We start from the raw sequence: 19,015 nt of genomic DNA on the forward strand, positions 1-19,015 counted from the left end.
TACAATTGTACAACCCTTTATCTCCCCTTTTATTCACATCATGTAAGATGCTAATCGCAACATGATACTTTCTGAATAGATTGAGAGTGGGGTTGAAATATATGGCGATGAGGGTCGAATGTATCTTCTCCTCTCTTCAATTGTGCATCGCTCTCTGCCCATCTCACCCCCACTCCTTCCTATAATACTCAACTGACCTCATTTTTAAGTGCGTTATATGTTTTCGTTGTTACTATATTTACGTTATTATTAGTATTATATCCAGTTGCCCAAGACGCGCCGCTGACATCAGGCCCGCAATTACAGCCTCCTCCTACACGCTCTGAAACAAATTCAATTTAACCAGGTATGCTTATATCTATCTATCTATCTATCTATCTATCTATCTATATATATATATATATATATATATATATATATATATATATATATATATATATATATATATATATATATATATAAAATAAATTTGCTGCAAAATATGATCCCGCATTTTGCTAATTCGTACCCTCTGATGAGAAGGAAAGTATTTCTTTGAAGCTCCACAGATTAAGGAGTATCCACTTATCAAGTGTTTCCTTTTCAGATTAAATATGTTTTTAACTCTTTTTCAAACTGTTTTTTAACATGTTTTATTAACTATTTGCTCTTATATATATATATATATATATATACATATATATATTTCAATCATTTTTTCTTTCCCTTTTTTTTAACTAATTATATAAATTTTGAAAGTCTATTGATTGCACGGATTAAAATTATTAGTACTTGTGCAGTTTACAATCCGTACCATAATTAAATAAACATTTTAAATTCAGTTTTTATACTATTTTTTGTTTATTAAAGTGTTAGGTGAAAGTACAGAATAGTTAACAAAGTGCCCTCCTCTCCATGCTAGGGGTTTTTAAATAATAACGTTATTATTTCAGCATGGTCTGTAAACTAAATATGAAATTATTTTTAAAGAATCAATATTCTTTAAAAATAATTTCATATTTGGTGTTTCCTTTTCAGATTAAATATGTTTTTAACTCTTTTTCAAACTGTGATCAGTTCTTGTATGTGTGTGTATTTGTGTGTTTCTCGTGTCAACGTAACTTTGACGTAACGGAATAGTTACAATACACCCGCATGCCCGGTAACATAAGTGCATAAGTACCAAAAAAGTGATTTCTAATATCGTATTCAGCTAAATCCATAATAAGCGGCATTTGAATTAATGGTTTATTTTATTGATGCTACACCGTAATCACGTGATTAAAATTTTAGCAGACGAAAAATAAAAGAGTAAAGAGTTCCAATTATTTGCTAGTACGCAGAGAGACCTGACGTTGTCTCGGATTGAATGTTGATCAACGCATATTTCATGCTGCCATATTTTTATATGCATCGAAATCTGGGAAATCGCCCATGTTTCAATCGAATCGACTGATTGTTGCCTGCTCTAATTGGGGGCCCACCGCCGTGCACCATAATGAAGCTTCACATGCCTCTAGCAGTGACAGTTAACAATACATTGTAGTCTACATTGCACTGTAGAGAACCTACTGTTGATTTTATAAAATTATTTTTATATGTAATCGCTTGCATAAAAGTTTAGAATGCAAAAGTCAAATACCATCCTTCAATTCTGCTCTAAACAGAAACATTGTGTGGTAATAAAACTGCTCAAATGCATTTGTGAAGGCTGTGTAAGTTGTTAACTTTGTTCAAAATCGCCCGTTCCTTCTTTCATCGAATTACTGTGATTATTGATGCTTATCGAAGACATTCCGATACAAAACCTATTTAAGAACACTGCCAGGCACATAAATTATTTTCGTGTGAAATTTCATAAAATCGATCCAGCCGTTTTAGAGTCTATAGAGAACGAACCCCCCCCCACACACACACACACTGATACACAGACAAAGTTCCTTTAAATAATAACAGAAATAGAGAAATTATCGATTCTATCTTATAGATGACCTTTTTTTTCATGGCTAATTATTAAAATGATTTGGCAAGAGAACTTCTGAAATAAAAAGAAAATACGTAACATTTATTTTTTACACGTTTTAAAGTTGGGGCAACGCCTATATTTATTCAGTCCGAATGTGTTTTAACTATTTATATTTAAATTTAATTTAATTATAAATCAAACAATGTTTATCAAAAATGAAATGGAAATATATTACCCGAAAAAAAAACCATATCAAAGGAACGCATCAACATAATTTGACTAATTTGATTTGTCATTGCCACAAAAAAAAGACTAGTTATTAAAAAAATGTCAGTTTCAATCGATTATTGAAATAAAAAATGGAAACGAAATCTTTTTTAATCTCTTTTTTATTTAATATTTAATAAAAAACAAATCCTCCAAAATGCATTTCGGTTTATTCGTAAATAAAATCAGGTATTTTTCCTTAATAGTTAAAAAATAAAAATGATTTACTTGGTGACCTTTTCAAAATTTGAAAAGAATTTAAACTGGTTTTAAAATTCTCATTTAATTAAAAGATTGAAAGTTTTGGAAGTTATTTACACCCAATAATTTATGATGATCTTACAGTGTAATTAACAGTAAAAAAAAAAAAAAAAAGCATTATTTCAACGAAAACTAATTTGAAATTAGAAAACAAAAAAAAAAGCTTGAAAAGAATTTCAGAAGGTTTATGTATGCAGGTTGATTGAAAAATTAAATTTTAATGTGTAAAAGTTATTTGCCCTTTCTTTCCGATTCCTTACCAGTGTTCTGAATAGAGATTAAAACAATATTAACTTTAGAAAAAAATTTTTTTAATTTATAACATTTTTTTAGTTAATAATTGAATGACCAAACGATACTGTGGTTTTTAGTTTTAACTTTTCTATTTTAAAAACGATAATAGTTTGACAAAAAGAAACAAAACAAAAATGAAAGTAACACACATACATATATATATATATATATACATACACGCATACATATATATATACATACATATATACACACATACATATATATACATACATATATATATACATACACAGACATACATATATACATACATATATATATACATACACACACATACATATATACATACATATATATATACATACACACACATACATATATACATATATATATATACATACACACACATATATACATACATATATATATACATACACACACACACACACATATATATACACACACACACACACACACATATATATATATATATATGAATTAAAAAATAAATAAGCTAAAAAAGAATATTTTCTTTTTATAAAGTAAACCTATCAAGATATAATAGTATCTCTATGCGGTTAAGAGGATCAATTCGTAAATTTAAATAAAAAAAAAGATGAGGAATAAAAGTTACATAGAATTTTATTAAATCATCAGGTCAATAAGGACGAAAATGAGAGGAAAATTGAAATAAACTTCTTTAGACCATGGCATTTCAAACCTAATTGCTTCTCATCGGAAAAGGAGAACACTCCTCTTCTAATGATAAAGCAATAAAGTTTTGTAACTTTTATCCGTCAGCCTTTATGTATTGAGCACTTTATTAAATACTTAAAGTTTACGCATAAACCTATATTTTCGTATATTAATTTTATGTGAGTAAATGAAGTAGTTATATATATATATATATATATATATATATATATATAATTTCAATTCCTTTAGGTAGATGCGGTCATATCTTGTCAAGATGCGCAAACCACCTCGATCATTATTGATCTCATCAGGTAAGAATTTTTTGAAAATTATAAAAAGTTGAAAAACTTTTTATAATTTTCGAGGAGAAAATATTTTGCTATATCTAACGTGTAGCATGGTTTAAAGATCTTAATAAATAATATTAAGATTTTTCAACCATGCTCTCCTCTAAAATTATTTTCAGAATATTTCCTTGTCTGATAAGATCAATAATGATCGAAACGGTTTGCACATCGTAGCATTTACTTAAAGGAAATAAAAATTATAAATTTGCTCTCTTTTATTGAACACTAGTTGAACCTTGTTAGAATTCAATGATTCTAGTTTTTAACTTTTTCAAAAATAATCAGTAACTTAAAGTTTTAATATAGTGAACTCATGAAAATATTTACATTTTTATCAAAATTGCATATTCATCTACAAAAGATACTTTCCCTAAAAAAACATGAACATGCAATCAGTACTAATAAATATTTACCTAAAATCAATCAAAGAATTCATCATTCTGAATTGAATTTCTGGTGACAACAAATACTAAAAAGCAAATTACTCTAATTGCTACACTCTCTCTTTCTCTGCTTCGTTGGTATTAGCTTTCCTTTGTCACTTTCAAAAACAAATAAGTTTCACAGGAACATGTTAACTCAAAGTATTTTCAACCAATGAAAATCGTTTCAATTTTCAAAAGTAACATATCTACGTGAAACTAACAAGCCAATGTAAACTTAGAAACTCCTATAAGAACTAGTTAATAAAATCAGTTTTCTCCAGATGACACTATATATATATATATATACACACACACACACACACACACACACACACACACACACACACACACACACACAGGGTGACCCAATAAAACGGGCCCCAACTCTAATTAGGCCTCGTTTCTTAGTGTTTGTCTGAACGAAATTTAACAGTGTATTCTTTGTCCCAGCTCCCATTGGGGCCTTGATGTACTCACGGTCGTTGATTCTGACATGTCCTGTAAAATAAGGGCAATCGGTGAATAAATAATGGAGATATCACGTTTTTTTTTGGTGTCACCCTGTATATATATATGTCCTCTTTATTTTCCTCCATTTACTAAAATATAACTTTTATACCCCCACCCCATTCATATTAAATGAGGATATGGTTCTTGGCAATAACGAAAGATGCTGTTGTCGTCCTCTAAAATTGCCCCTTTCAAGGACAGGGACCACGCCACAAGTTCTTTTTTCTTTTTTTTTTTACATAGGCATCATCACTTATCAAGGCCTAGAGACCACTCGAGGATAAAGGTTAAGAGTGTACAGTAGTCAATTGAACGATATAGTAATTGTTAGTAATAGAAATTAGGTAAATTTGTTAACTTAAGTGGAACGGCTCATCAAGTACTTGTTTACGTTGGACTTGAAGACAACCAGATTGTAGTCAGCTGGAAAGCAGGAGAATGGAAGACAGTTCCACAGGCGTGCAGTTCTAAGAAAGAAGCTTTTTTCATGGAATCTACGTTTAGGTTTAGGCATAGATAAAGTGTGGAGGGAATTATTGATAGTGTTTTCAACTAGACGAGTGTTCCTTGTGAAAGTTTGGCGAGGGGAGACCATAGATTGACGCTCAGTCGAACATTTACCATGAAAATAACGATAAAGCAGAGATAAACTCGCAACATCTCTTCTGTGCAATAGAAGTTGCAGAGAAGAGAAGAGAAAAGCATATCTCCTACGAGGCTACGAAGTCTATTTTGAACTCTATCAAGGCAGGACAAGTCCTTTCTAGCAGCTCCTACCCAGATGTGGCAACAGTACTCCATCCTTGGATATACCTGGATCTTATGATAGAGAATTGTGTCAGCAGTAAGATATCTACTGGATCGATAGAAAGATCCCACCATTTTTTCAACGGCCTTGGCAACAGATTTGATGTACGTGTTCCATTTAAGATCAGGAGTAAAGGTCAATCCCAGAAGATTGTCAAAACATGAGGCCTCCTCAAGACGAGAGCCATTCATTTCAATTGATGCCAGATGGAGATCAGAACGCTGAAGATGTAAAGATAGAAGTTTGGTTTTAGATGCATTAAAAGTAACAAGCCACTTCTTTCCCTATTTTACCATGTGCTTAAGATCAGAGGAGAGAGAATCAGAGAGAACTTGGTCATTTACGATCTTAGATGTGTTACCATAGATGGTAGTGTCATCAGCATAGATGTCTACGAATGATGTAAGGATGTGAGTTGGAAGATCATTAATGTAAATCAGTAAGAGAGTTGTGCCCAGGAAGGAACCCTCAGGGACTCCAGCATTAATACTGTGAGCTTCTGATTTCTGCCCATCAACTACTACTCTTATGAACCTATCAGAAAGAAATGACTTAATAATTGAGAAGACATTTCCAGCTATACCATAGCTGGAGATCTTTGAAGTTCTTTGAAATTGTTTGAAATGATTGATTATATTTTCTATTATGAAATAGTTATTAATAATATTTTGTAATGTTTTGTTTATTTTAAATGATTGTTTTTAAATTGTCTATTTTATTTAGCAGGATGTATTTGTTTTTATTATCGAAATATGGTTTGATTTGAGTTTTGTTTAATGAATTCATAGCAAAAACTGGTCTAACTACAATAACTGTAAAGAATTATTCTTTCTTCCTATGTGTACCAAAAACTAAACAGAACTTCCATGAACAAAGTTTCTTTCCAAGAACTTTGCAAACCTCTTATTCTTGACACAATCCTCTATCTATACGAGAGTCAGATACGTCCTAAGATGGAATATTACTGGCACAGCTGGGGAAGTGTTACACAAAATTTTCTTTTCTGCTTTGATAGAGGACACAATCAACTTTGACATCTAGTGGCAGCTGTCTTCTCTCCACTACAACCTGTTTCTCGCTGAACAAAAAATTGCTAGTCTTTCTCTACTTTATCGTGATTTTTATGTTGTGTGCTAGACTGAGCTCCAATCTCTTAAAAGCATTCACACCAAAACCTCGTCTAACTACAACCACTATAAAAAAAAATCTTACTCCGTATAGCTGGAACAAAACGGAACTTTCCATGAACTGCCTATCTGTGGAATGCACAGATACTACTTCTCGCCTGACTACAACATAATTTTTTGTCGAACTTAAATTTAAATAATCAAATTTTTACTATGTAAGCAATTCTTTCCAATCCTCTCGTGATGTCCTTCATCATTGACTTTTATACTCCCGTAACAGGTAAAAAGAAACTGCATTGTAAATGTTTTTTATTGATTAATTATTGATTTATTTATTTATTTCTCTTCAGTTTTATTGTTGTTATTAATTAGCTGGTGACGAAGAAAAAAGTACCTAAAATATGATTTTGCAAACAAACACTGCGTTCAAACATGTTGCTTCCCAAAAGCAATTCATAATGGAAGAAGAAAGAACTTGCGGAATTCGGTTTGACCTTTTTACAATATCGTACCTATTTTGTGAATGCCTTTGCAAATTTAATACGTTCTGTGAATAATGAACTATTTACTGTAAAGCAATGCTTGTAGATGTGGATGATTAGTTAAGTGGTTTTGGTAAAATACGAGGCGTAAATCTTATCCAACAAAAGTTTCACCCTCGTCGTCGTCGCCATCGCTGTCGTCGTCGTCGTCATGCTTAGCAGACAAGATAGTCCCATGAGTTAGATTCACTCAGTTTAGATTTCTATGCAAAATAAAGACGCAATTGAAACAGAGTGGGATAGCAACAGAGTGGAGGATATTTTCAACACAGATCTTATGTTAATGTATATTAAGAAATATGATAGCAATTGACACGTCAATTTTCAGAAGTCCAACTCTTGGAATTTCAAAGATATTTAGATTTTGATCTTGCGCCAGATTAACTTTTTAAATTCGATTACAGTTTAAGGATTTCGTCGAAATACTTTACCTTTTTCTTTATTTTATTATTTTTCTTTTTTTATTCTTTATTTATTTTCTTTTGCTCGTGAATAAATTTTAAGCACATTAATGTGTCAACGTTATATCGGGTTTCAATCGTTCATTTACTCCGTGTTGTTGTTGTTGTTGTTGTTTTTTTTTTGGGGGGGGGGTCGTTTGCTTTCTTGATTTTTGGAGGGGTTTTCTAGGAATAATAGACTTTTATGACAAATTATTTCAAGTACTACTTGTTTCTGTGGTTTTATTGGATAATCAACAGAGATGCTTATCTAATGAAAATGATGAATTTCTTATATATGGTATATTTAAAATGTCGTTTGGGTACATATTTATTCACCTTACATTTATGCTTTAATAATTAAACGAGAAATATAACTTATTCATATTTCCTGACTACTTTTTGGTAGAAATAAAAATTTTAAAAACTTACACGCTTAAGATGATTCGCAGAAAAAAATAAATTCTAGCAAAAAATGCGTTTCTTCTCTAAATTAACCCTTATCCTAGAGTGGCTTTTGATCTTGATAAGTGGTGATTCATTAGTAAAAGGATATAGGAAGGAATATTGGTTCATAATCATTTGAATTAAGATACCATATAAGAAATACAAGTTTTTAACTTTAATTTTCAAAAGAATGGAGTTTTAAGTTTGGAACAAAGAAACATAAACAGTAACGTGCTTCTTCACTTGCCTTTGTTTGTCCAGAAAAACAAAGAGGCACTAACTGAACCAAATGATAGAAATTGTCATTTTATTAAACATGTGACTTGAATAGAATTACCTACAACAAATATGGATATATTTTCATCGATGAGAGAATTTGAATATCAAATTCGATGATTAAACAAGCATTTTGATCAATAAAGAATACTAAAAATTCAATGGAAAGAATTTCAGAATCAGACCTGAACATTTTAGTAATTGTTGATCAAGAATGATCGGATTCAATTTGAGACGTAAAACTAAATAACTTGGAAAGTGTCATTCAAAATCTAAGAAAAACCTTTTAAAAAATATGATGTTGCTGAGCTCAGTCGTGTGCCAGTTGACACGGTTAAGATTCGGATTAAAAATTGTTATAAAAATAAATACAATTTAGGCACGCAGTATGATTATGATTATGTTGGCGCGTGAAAAATAAAAAATAACTCCCACGTAAATTCCGGCGTGGCCTTATATATTAAATCGACTCAAAACGAACGGACGTAGTACAGAGCACTCCACGTGATGTTTCCGTCCAATGGGATTTCTCCAAGAACATTTTTCTAAACTTTTCTTTTTAAGCTCGCTGGGAGCCAATCCAAATAGTATTTAAGCACACACAAACATCAAATCTCTCTCTCAACTGCATTCACATTCGGACGTTACACGCGTGTTACTATCACTCTTCCATTTTCACCGCTCCGCGCGCTTCATACAATTTCACAGGCGAACTTTACCTATTGCCTCTCTTACCATGTTTTAACATATGAACAGTTCAACAAAAAAAGACATTCTCCTTTTTTTTATACGAACACTTAAAAAGGACTTCTGAACTCATTATAAAGAGAATTATATTTTATTTGTTAATGGTTGGTTTCTGTGAATAAACCTCCGTTTGTTTTGCATGTGAGTCTTCTTTTTATTTTTATTTATTTGTGGAGGAAGTTAGTTCCTAAAAAGGCCTGACGACCCCCACAGTCGTGAATTGATTTGGTATACAATTAAAATGCGTTAAGAGTAAATAGGAAAAATAAACTCATGTTTTGTGCAACAAAATATAAAAAGGTGACATCCACTGCACAGAAATAAATGACAGCAAAAAGTTTACGATTTAGTGAAGCGACATGAAAGGCTGGGTAACTTCACTATAAAATTGGATAGCAAGAATGACGTCACTAGAAACTGGAAAAGCAAGGGGATTTCACTGAAATATGGATACCAGGCTGAGGCAGAATGACGTCACTAGAAACTGGAAAAGCAAGGGGATTTCACTGAAATATGGATACCAGGCTGAGGCAGAATGACGTCACTAGAAACTGGAAAAGCAAGGGGATTTCACTGAAATATGGATACCAGGCTGAGGCAGAATGACGTCACATAGAGATTAATGATTAAGGTATCATGAGATGTCTCAAGTAGATCCGTTCCATAAATCTAAATTATTTTATTATATGAACGTAATTTATTTCAAGTCAAAAGAGTTTATTTTGTTAGCATAGGCTAAAATATATTACGAGTATTCAAGATGGATGCGGGAAAATTAGGGGTTGTAGTCGATTTAATCCTCATAATTTCATTAGCCAAAGTGCACCAGCAGCTCATAATTAGGCCTTTCTCACTATCATTATATGGCAAACAATCTAATATCTTACAAAACACATCCAAGAGAAATTAACTACTATTTATTCTTTACGAAGTCTCAGAAACACATTGTTAGCTTAGATGTAGGGGGTTTCTATTACTTATTAAACAATCAAATATGTTTTGTTTTAAATTTTTAATTGATCATGTTTTTTCTTTAGAAAAACATGGTTGTGACTGGTGAGGTTATATGACCTGTTTATTCAATTTTATTGAAATTGGAATTTATCTTTATAGTAGTCATATGGTTGAGGTCTATTTCATCTGTATGTACAGGCAATATCTTGTGCAATATTAAGTTATAATTTGGTTGACTGAAATAGGTATATCTAAACTTACATAGAAATACATCAGATGATTAGTGCATCACTATTTTCATGGGCAACTACAATTCATGGGCAACTACAATTCATGGGCAACTGCAATTCATGGGCAACTACAATTCATGGGCAACTACAATTCATGGGCAACTGCAATTCATGGGCAACTACAATTCATGGGCAACTGCAATTCATGGGCAACTACAATTCATGGGCAACTACAATTCAATTCGGTCAAAGATGTAGATCTGAAAAGACGCTGCAATGCCTTTCTCATATCTTGCCAGGAATTAATGAAAGGCGACATGCAAATTCACACTCGAGACCAATATGGTGTAAATTATTTTTCTACTGCCAAATCAAACTTGCCTTACAGTTTTGTGTTTTCCTGTTAAATAAAACTGATTATAAATGTAAAGAAACTGTGTAGTATTTTTCTTATAAAGGTCACAGCTATATCCTCCCAATGATCATATTTCCCTCACATAAATTCCAGACTCCCTCAATATTTTCATTTTCTTGTCCATTTAACTATAGCAATGTTCTAATACAAAGTTTAAACGAAAATCTTCCTAATAAAATTTAAAATTGCAGATAAATTCGTTTTGCTTTCAGTTTATGTGAATATTTTTTTAAATATTTTAAAGAACATTTTAAACACGAAGAACAGGAGATTGTTGCATAGCCACGTTTAGAAAAATTGCTACAATAGTTTGATGTAAAATATAAAATTTATAAAATATCCACGTATTTGTCACTATTTATTACTCTCTCTCTCTCTCTCTCTCTCTCTCTCTCTCTCTATATATATATATATATATATATATATATATATATATATATATATAAACAGACATTATTAAAGACAACAGAAAGCTTCTGTTTAGTAAACCATTTTTTATTTTTTCAATTTTTTGTGTTATCTTTTTTGATACGATTTTTTTATATGTCGAAAGTATGGATGTATGGTCCAAGCATTTTTTTTTTCTGAAAGTGTCCGCGATTTTTTAACTTTTTTTACTTTCACCTTTTCGTGTACTCATTTACGCATCTTCAAGAATTTGTGTGAGAATCTCGGTGGGAATTGTGGGCAGATTTATTTAAATAGTAGTTGGGTTGTGAGCGAAAGTGCGAGTAAGGGTCAGTGGGTCTGCTGGCGGCGGTAGGGGGTAGTATTATGGGGAACGAGAGATCGTGCCAGTTCTAGGGTCAGTGGCAGGAACGGGTTTGGCGCGAGGAGGAAGTTATCCAAGGCATTTAAGTGTGTTGGTACTATTTCGGAATGCGACCTGATTAAGGGTAGGTTTTTGCGTTTTTATATAAATAGCTTCAAGAATTTTTAGCTTCTAAACATTTGTTTTGTGGTGTAGTATTTTTATGTTATTGATTAAAATTTCTCTGAAATTCGAGGAGGCAGTGATGTAAGTGTTGGAATATGGCACTAGATTCAACATTATGGCAGGTAAGGCAACGAGAGTCTGTGGTAGTGGTATGTCCGACGTAACTATTAGTTGCATTGTTGTCATAGGAGTTACATTCTCCCAAACCTCTCACCCAAATTCCTGAAGATGGGTAAATGAGTACACGAAAAGTTTTTAAAAAAGTTTTTAAAAAAAGTTTTTAAAAAAAGTTTTTAAAAAAAGTTTAAAAACTATGGATACTTCGAGAAGCAAAACAAATGCTTGGACCATACATCATCCATACCTCCGACGTATATACAAAAAAGATAATACGTAAAATTGAAAAAATATAAAAAGGTATTACAAAACAGAAGCTTTCTGTTGTTTTTACCAATTTCTGTTTAAATGAAAAAATGCTGCCTAAATATACACAATTCAAACTATATGTATATATATGTAAATGGGGAAAGTATACAAAGTTAAGACATGTCGTCCACTAAAAGTAAGGTTAAAAGAACATCGAAAAGCTATAATACGTTGAGAGATTGAAAAGTCTGGTATAACAGATCATATTTGGAGAGAAAAGGAGAACTGTCTAGCATTATGGAATGAAGTAAAAATCATGGACAAAGAAGAACGGTGGGAAGCAAAGATCATGGACAAAGAAGCAGCACATATGTTGGGTAGCGATAGATTACTCATATAGATATAAACACGATATAGAAACCGTTAGATAGTAATAATAATAATAATAATAATAATAATAATAATAATAATAATAATATGTGTGTGTGTGCGTGTGTAATATTATGTGATATTTATACATCTAAAGTGATATCATCTAGAAATGAAATAGATTTTAAGCTCCTGAAATTCGTACTAGAAGTGCTCGCAAGGAGAAAAGTAATTAAAGTATTTAGCAAAGTTAATTTGTAAAATTGATATTCTTTTGAAGATTGAAGGTTCAATCCTCAGTGTGAGCGACTGAAAATACAATTGCGAATTACTTAGGATTACCTCCATCCAGTTCCGGCTGACGAAACTAGAACAAACATGAATTAAATATGTTGTTTAGTAAGTGTTTCATATTTAATACAGAACAGATGACGACAGTGATGATGAGGGAGAGAAGACATTTATATATATTACATCATCACGACGACTGTGACAATTCTTGGAGGTTTCATATTAAATACGGACTAGGTGAATGTTGTGAATCAGAGGAGGGGAGATACATAATCTCCGAATGTTCATTATAAGATGATAAAACACATTTACCTTTTTGGTTGTGATGAATGACGACACGAGACAAACAGTTACAAATTATTAATGGTGATTGCTTTATTCATATGATCGGCCGGTGGATGACGTCAGGAATTCAGCTTGTATCTACATGGGCTAATCTTCTACTTTTCGCCTCTAAGGGACTCTTGTCTCCAACTGACTATCTCAACGCTTGGCTGATCAACTGACTCTTACTGCCTGACTCCGAACCCATAGAATCCTATATTGAGAAATGTCCTTTGTTTATGACGTCGGAATTGTGTTTTCAAACGTGACTAAATTTTCACGTACCAGCAAAAAGAAAGTCAGCACTTGTATTTTTTTTTAAACTTCAAACTTAACCTAAATTTAATGTAACTGTTTAAACAACCTATGCCTCATTTGATTCGCCTTTTATTCTTCTATAATTTTACCTGTTCATATCTGACTTTTAATTGAAATATTCTAGTGTTCACGTCAATTTAAAAAAAAATAACTTCAAATTGAAAAGGCAAAAAGAAAGTCTGCAGTAACAAATTCGCTTAAAACCAGCTTAAATTATTGCCACTAAATAAGTTTAAAATATCAACTAACAGGCAACAAAGCTTCTCTAATCGTAATTGTTGTTGTTGCAGGTTATACAACGTAACATTTAGTCCATATGCCACGACTTTCTCTTAGTGATCGTCAGGAGCTCATTAATCTCCACCTTTCTGGTTTATCCAATCGAGAAACGGCCGCAGATTGAAATGTGATGAGAAAACGGTACAAAAAACTGTGCAAAAGCACCAAAACACTGGCAGTGTTCACGATGCCCCTAAATCTGGTCGTACTAGAGTTACTTCTAACAGGAAAGCCAATGCTATCAAGATCCACAGCCTAAGAAACAGATTTAAAGTGGCTCCTCAAATCCAACAACAGTGCAATCTTATTAAAAAGTGCTCTCTTTCTACTGTCAAGAACAGATTAAAGGAATTTAATTTGCGAGGATATGTTGCAAGACGCAAGCCAATGATTTCTGTAAAGAACAGAAAGCGCCGTCTGGATTCATTAGATGCAATGATGATCATGACTCTTCATATTAGTCAAAAGTGCTTTTTAGCAACGAAAGTAAGTCCAATAGGCTAGGCAGTATGTCCGTCAGAGGAAAGACAAAGAATTTAATCCTAGGTGCTCAGTTTCAACGCTGCAAGGTGGTGGAGGTTCAGTTTTGGTGTGAAGCATTATTAGTACCAATGGTCTAGGGCTTATAGTTTGCTTGCAAGGTCGAATTAATTCACCCAAGTACATTAATACGTTGACTGAGCATTTTCTACCCTACTTTGGTCGGAATTTGGATGATAATTTCATCTTCATGCAGGATAATACTCCCATTTACACAGCTGGCAATGTCAAGAGGTTCCTGGAAGAGTATGATATTCCATGTTTGGATTGGCCTGCACAATCTCCAGACCTCAATCCTATCGAAAACGTATAGCATTTGCATCAAGCAAATGATAAAATTTCAAATTTGGAAGAACTTTAAACAAAAATTAAACAAAAGTGGGATGCGTATTGCTGCAGTCTAATTCAAGGAATTCCCAAAAGATTGATGGCTGTCAAATTGCAGAAGGGCTATGCTACTAAATACTAACTAATTCATTGTGTTCCTGTTGTATTTGAGTTGCATTAATGTCCTAAAGTTACATTTAAATAACAATGTCCATTGTGCGGACTGTCTTTTTACCTCCTCAATTTGAAGTTATTTTTTTAAATTGACGTGAACACTAGAATATTTCGATTAAAAGTCAAATATGAACACGTAAAATTATAGAAGAATTAAAGACGAATCAAATGAGGTATAGTTTGTTTAAACAGTTGCATTAAATTTGGCTTAAATTTGCAGTTTTTGAAAAAATTACAAGTGCAGACTTTCTTTTTGTCGCCTGTGTATGTTTGTCCAACATACTTTTGACAAACAAAAGAATCCTCAATTCTAATCTAACCTATTTTTAAACAATATAATTTAACTCGCATTGTGCATTCATTTAAGTAACCTTATTTAATATCTAGATTTCTAAAGAAAGGACAATTGATTCTTTTGCTGATATAAACATTATTTAAGTATTTCTAATAGAATTTACAATATTTAACTATTTCTAATAGAATTTACAATATTTAACTATTTCTAATAGAATTTACAATATTTAACTATTTCTACTAGGCATTTACAATATTTAACAATTTCTAATAGATATAACAATATTTAAGTATTTCTAATAGAATTAACAATATTTAACTATTTCTAATAGAATTTACAATATTTAACTATTTCTAATAGAATTTACAATATTTAACTATTTCTAATAGCATTAACAATATTTAACTATTTCTAATAGAATTAACAATATTTCACTATTTCTAATCGAATTTACAATATTTAACAATTTCTAATAGAATTTACAATATTTAACTATTTCTAACAGAATTTACAATATTTAACTATTTCTAATAGAATTTACAATATTTAACTATTTCTAATAGAATAAACAATATTTAACTATTTCTAATAGAATCAAGAATATTAAACTATTTTTAATACAATTAACAATATTTAACAATTCCTAATAGAATTTACAATATTTAACTATTTCTAATAGAATTTACAATATTAAACTATTTCTAATAGAATTTAAAATATTTAACTATTTCTAATAGAATTTACAATATTCAACTATTTCTAATAGAATTTACAATATTTAACTATTTCTAATAGAATTTACAATATTAAACTATTTCTAATAGAATTTACAATATTTAACAATTTCTAATAGAATTCACAATATTTAACTATTTCTAATAGAATTTACAATATTTAACTATTTCTAATAGAATTCACAATATTTAACTATTTCTAATAGAATTAACAATATTTAACTATTTCTAATAGAATTTACAATATTTAACTATTTCTAATAGAATTATCAATATTTAACTATTTCTAATAGAATTTACAATATTTAACTATTTCTAATAGAATTAACAATATTTAACTATTTCTAATAGAATAAACAAAATTAAACTATTTCTAATAGAAGTTACAATATTTAACTATTTCTAATAGAATAAACAATATTTAACTATTTCTAATAGAATAAACAATATTTAACTATTTCTAATAGAATTAACAATATTTAGCGATTTCTAATAGAATTTACAATATTTAACTATTTCTAACAGAATTTACACTATTTAACTATTTCTAATAGAATACACAATATTAAACTATTTCTAATAGAAAAAACAATATTTAACTATTTTTAATAGAATTTACAATATTTATCAATTTCTAAAAGAATTAACAATATTTAACTATTTCTAATAGAATAAACAATATTTAACTATTTCTAATAGAATTTACAATATTTAACTATTTCTAACAGAATTCACAATATTTAACTATTTCTAATAGAATTTACAATATTTAACAATTTCTAATAGAATCTACAATATTAAACTATTTCTAATAGAATTTACAATATTTAACAATTTCTAATAGAATTTACAATATTTAACAATTTCTAATAGAATTTACAATATTTAACGATTTCTAATAGAATTCAGAATATTTAACAATTTCTAAAAGAATTTACAATATTTAACAATTTCGTATAAAATTTACAATATTAAACAATTTCTAATAGAATTTACAATATTAACAATTTCTAATACAATTTACAATATTTAACAATTTCTAAGAGAATTTACAATATTTAACTATTTCTAATAGAATTTACAATATTTAACTATTTCTAATAGAATCTACAATATTAAACTATTTCAAATAGAATTTACAATATTAAACTATTTGTAATAGAATTTACAGTATTTAACAATTTCTAATAGAATTTACAATATTCAACTATTTCTAATAGAATTTACAATATTTAACTATTTCTAATAGAATAAACAATATTTAAAAATTTCTAAAAGAATTTACAATATTTAACAATTTCTAATAGAACTTAAAATATTTAACAATTTAAAAATGAATTTACAATATTTAACAATTTCTAATAGAATTTACAATATTCAACAATTTCTAATAGAATTTACAATATTTAACAATTTCTAACAGAATTTACAATATTTAACAATTTCTAATAGAGTTAACAATATTCAACTATTTCTAATAGAATTTACAATATTTAACTATTTCTAATAGAATTTACGATATTTTACTATTTCTAATAGAATTTACAATATTCAATAATTTCTAAGAGAAATTACAATATTTAACAATTTCTAATAGAATTTACAATATTTTACAATTTTTAATAGAATTTACAATATTTAACTATTTCTAATAGAATTGACTATATTTAACTATTTCTAATAGAATTTAGAATATTTAACTATTTCTGATAGAATTTACAATATTTTACAATTTCTAAAAGAATTTACAATATTTTACAATTTCTAATAGAATTTACAATATTTAACAATTTCTAATAGAATTTACAATATTTAACTATTTCTAATAGAATTTACAATATTTAACAATTTCTAATAGAATTTACAATATTTAAAAATTTCTAATAGAATTTACATCATGTAACTTTTTCTAATAGAATTAACAATATTTAGCTATTTCTAATAGAATTTACAATATTCTACTATTTCTAATAGAATTTACTATATTTAACTATTTCTAATAGAATGAAAAATAGTGAACTATTGCTAATAGAATTTACAATATTTAACTATTTCTAATAGAATGTACAATATTTAAATATTTCTAATAGAATTTACAATACTTAATTATGTCTAATAGAATTTACAATATTTAACTATTTTTAATAGAATATACAATATTTAACTATTTCTAATAGAATTTACAATATGTAACTATTTCTAATAGAATTTACAATATTTAACAATTTCTAATAGAATTTACAATATTTAACTATTTCTAATAGAATTTACAATATTAAACAATTTATCATAGAATTTACAATATTTAACTATTTTTAATAGAATTTACAATATTTAACTATTTCTAATAGCATTTACAATATTAACAATTTCTAATAGAATTGACAATATTTAACAATTTCTAAAAGAATTTACAATATTTAACAATTTCTAATAGAATTAACAATATTTAACAATTTCAAATAGAATTTACAATATTTAACAATTTCTAATAGAATTTACAATATTTAACAATTTCTTAGAGAATTTACAATATTTAATATACAATATTTCTAATAGAATTCACAATATTTAACTATTTCTAATAGAATTTACAATATTTAACAATTTCTAATAGAATTTACAATATTTAACAATTTCTAATAGAATTTACAATATTTAACTATTTCTAATAGAATTTACAAAATTTAACTATTTCTAAAAGAATTTACAATATTTAACTATTTTAATAGAATATACAATATTTAACAATTTCTAATAGAATTAACAATATTTAAAAATTTCTAATATAATTTACAATATTAAACAATTTCTAATAGAATTTACAATATTTAACTATTTCAAATAGAATTTACAATATTTAACTATTTCTAATAGAATTGACAATATTTAACTATTTCTAATAGAATTTACAATATTTAACAATTTCTAATAGAATTTACAATATGTAACTATTTCTAATAGAATTTAAAATATTTAACAATTTCTAATAGAAGTTACAATATTTAACGATTTCTAATAGAATTTACAATATTTAACTATTTCTAATAAAATTCGCAATATTTAACAATTTCTAATAGAATTAACAATATTTAACTATTTCTAATAGAATTTACAATATTAAACTATTTCTAATAGAATTAAAAATGTTTAACTATTTCTTATAGAATAAACAATATTTAACTATTTCTAATAGAATTTACAATATTTAAATATTTCTAATAGAATTTAAAATATTTAACAATTTCTAATAGAAGTTACAATATTTAACGATTTCTAATAGAATGTACACTGTTTAACTATTTCTAATTAAATTTACAATATTTAACTATTTCTAATAGAATTTACAATATTTTACTATTTCTAATAGAA

General features: G+C 28.5%; 1 protein-coding gene across 2 annotated transcripts in view; it reads left to right on the forward strand.

Moving 5' to 3' along the window:
* The first annotated feature begins 209 nt into the window (after positions 1–209).
* The window catches only part of LOC145296048 (uncharacterized), a 181,904-nt gene continuing 163,098 nt past the window's right edge, over positions 210–19,015 (forward strand). For both annotated transcript variants that reach the window (XM_080142099.1, XM_080142098.1), the window contains exon 1: positions 210–346. The gene's annotated coding sequence lies outside the window, so the exon portion shown is untranslated. The remainder of the gene's footprint in view (positions 347–19,015) is intronic.

The sequence above is a fragment of the Euprymna scolopes genome, chromosome 16 (genome assembly GCF_053919585.1).
Source record: "Euprymna scolopes isolate OS-2025 chromosome 16, ASM5391958v1, whole genome shotgun sequence".
Taxonomy (NCBI): domain Eukaryota; kingdom Metazoa; phylum Mollusca; class Cephalopoda; order Sepiida; family Sepiolidae; genus Euprymna; species Euprymna scolopes.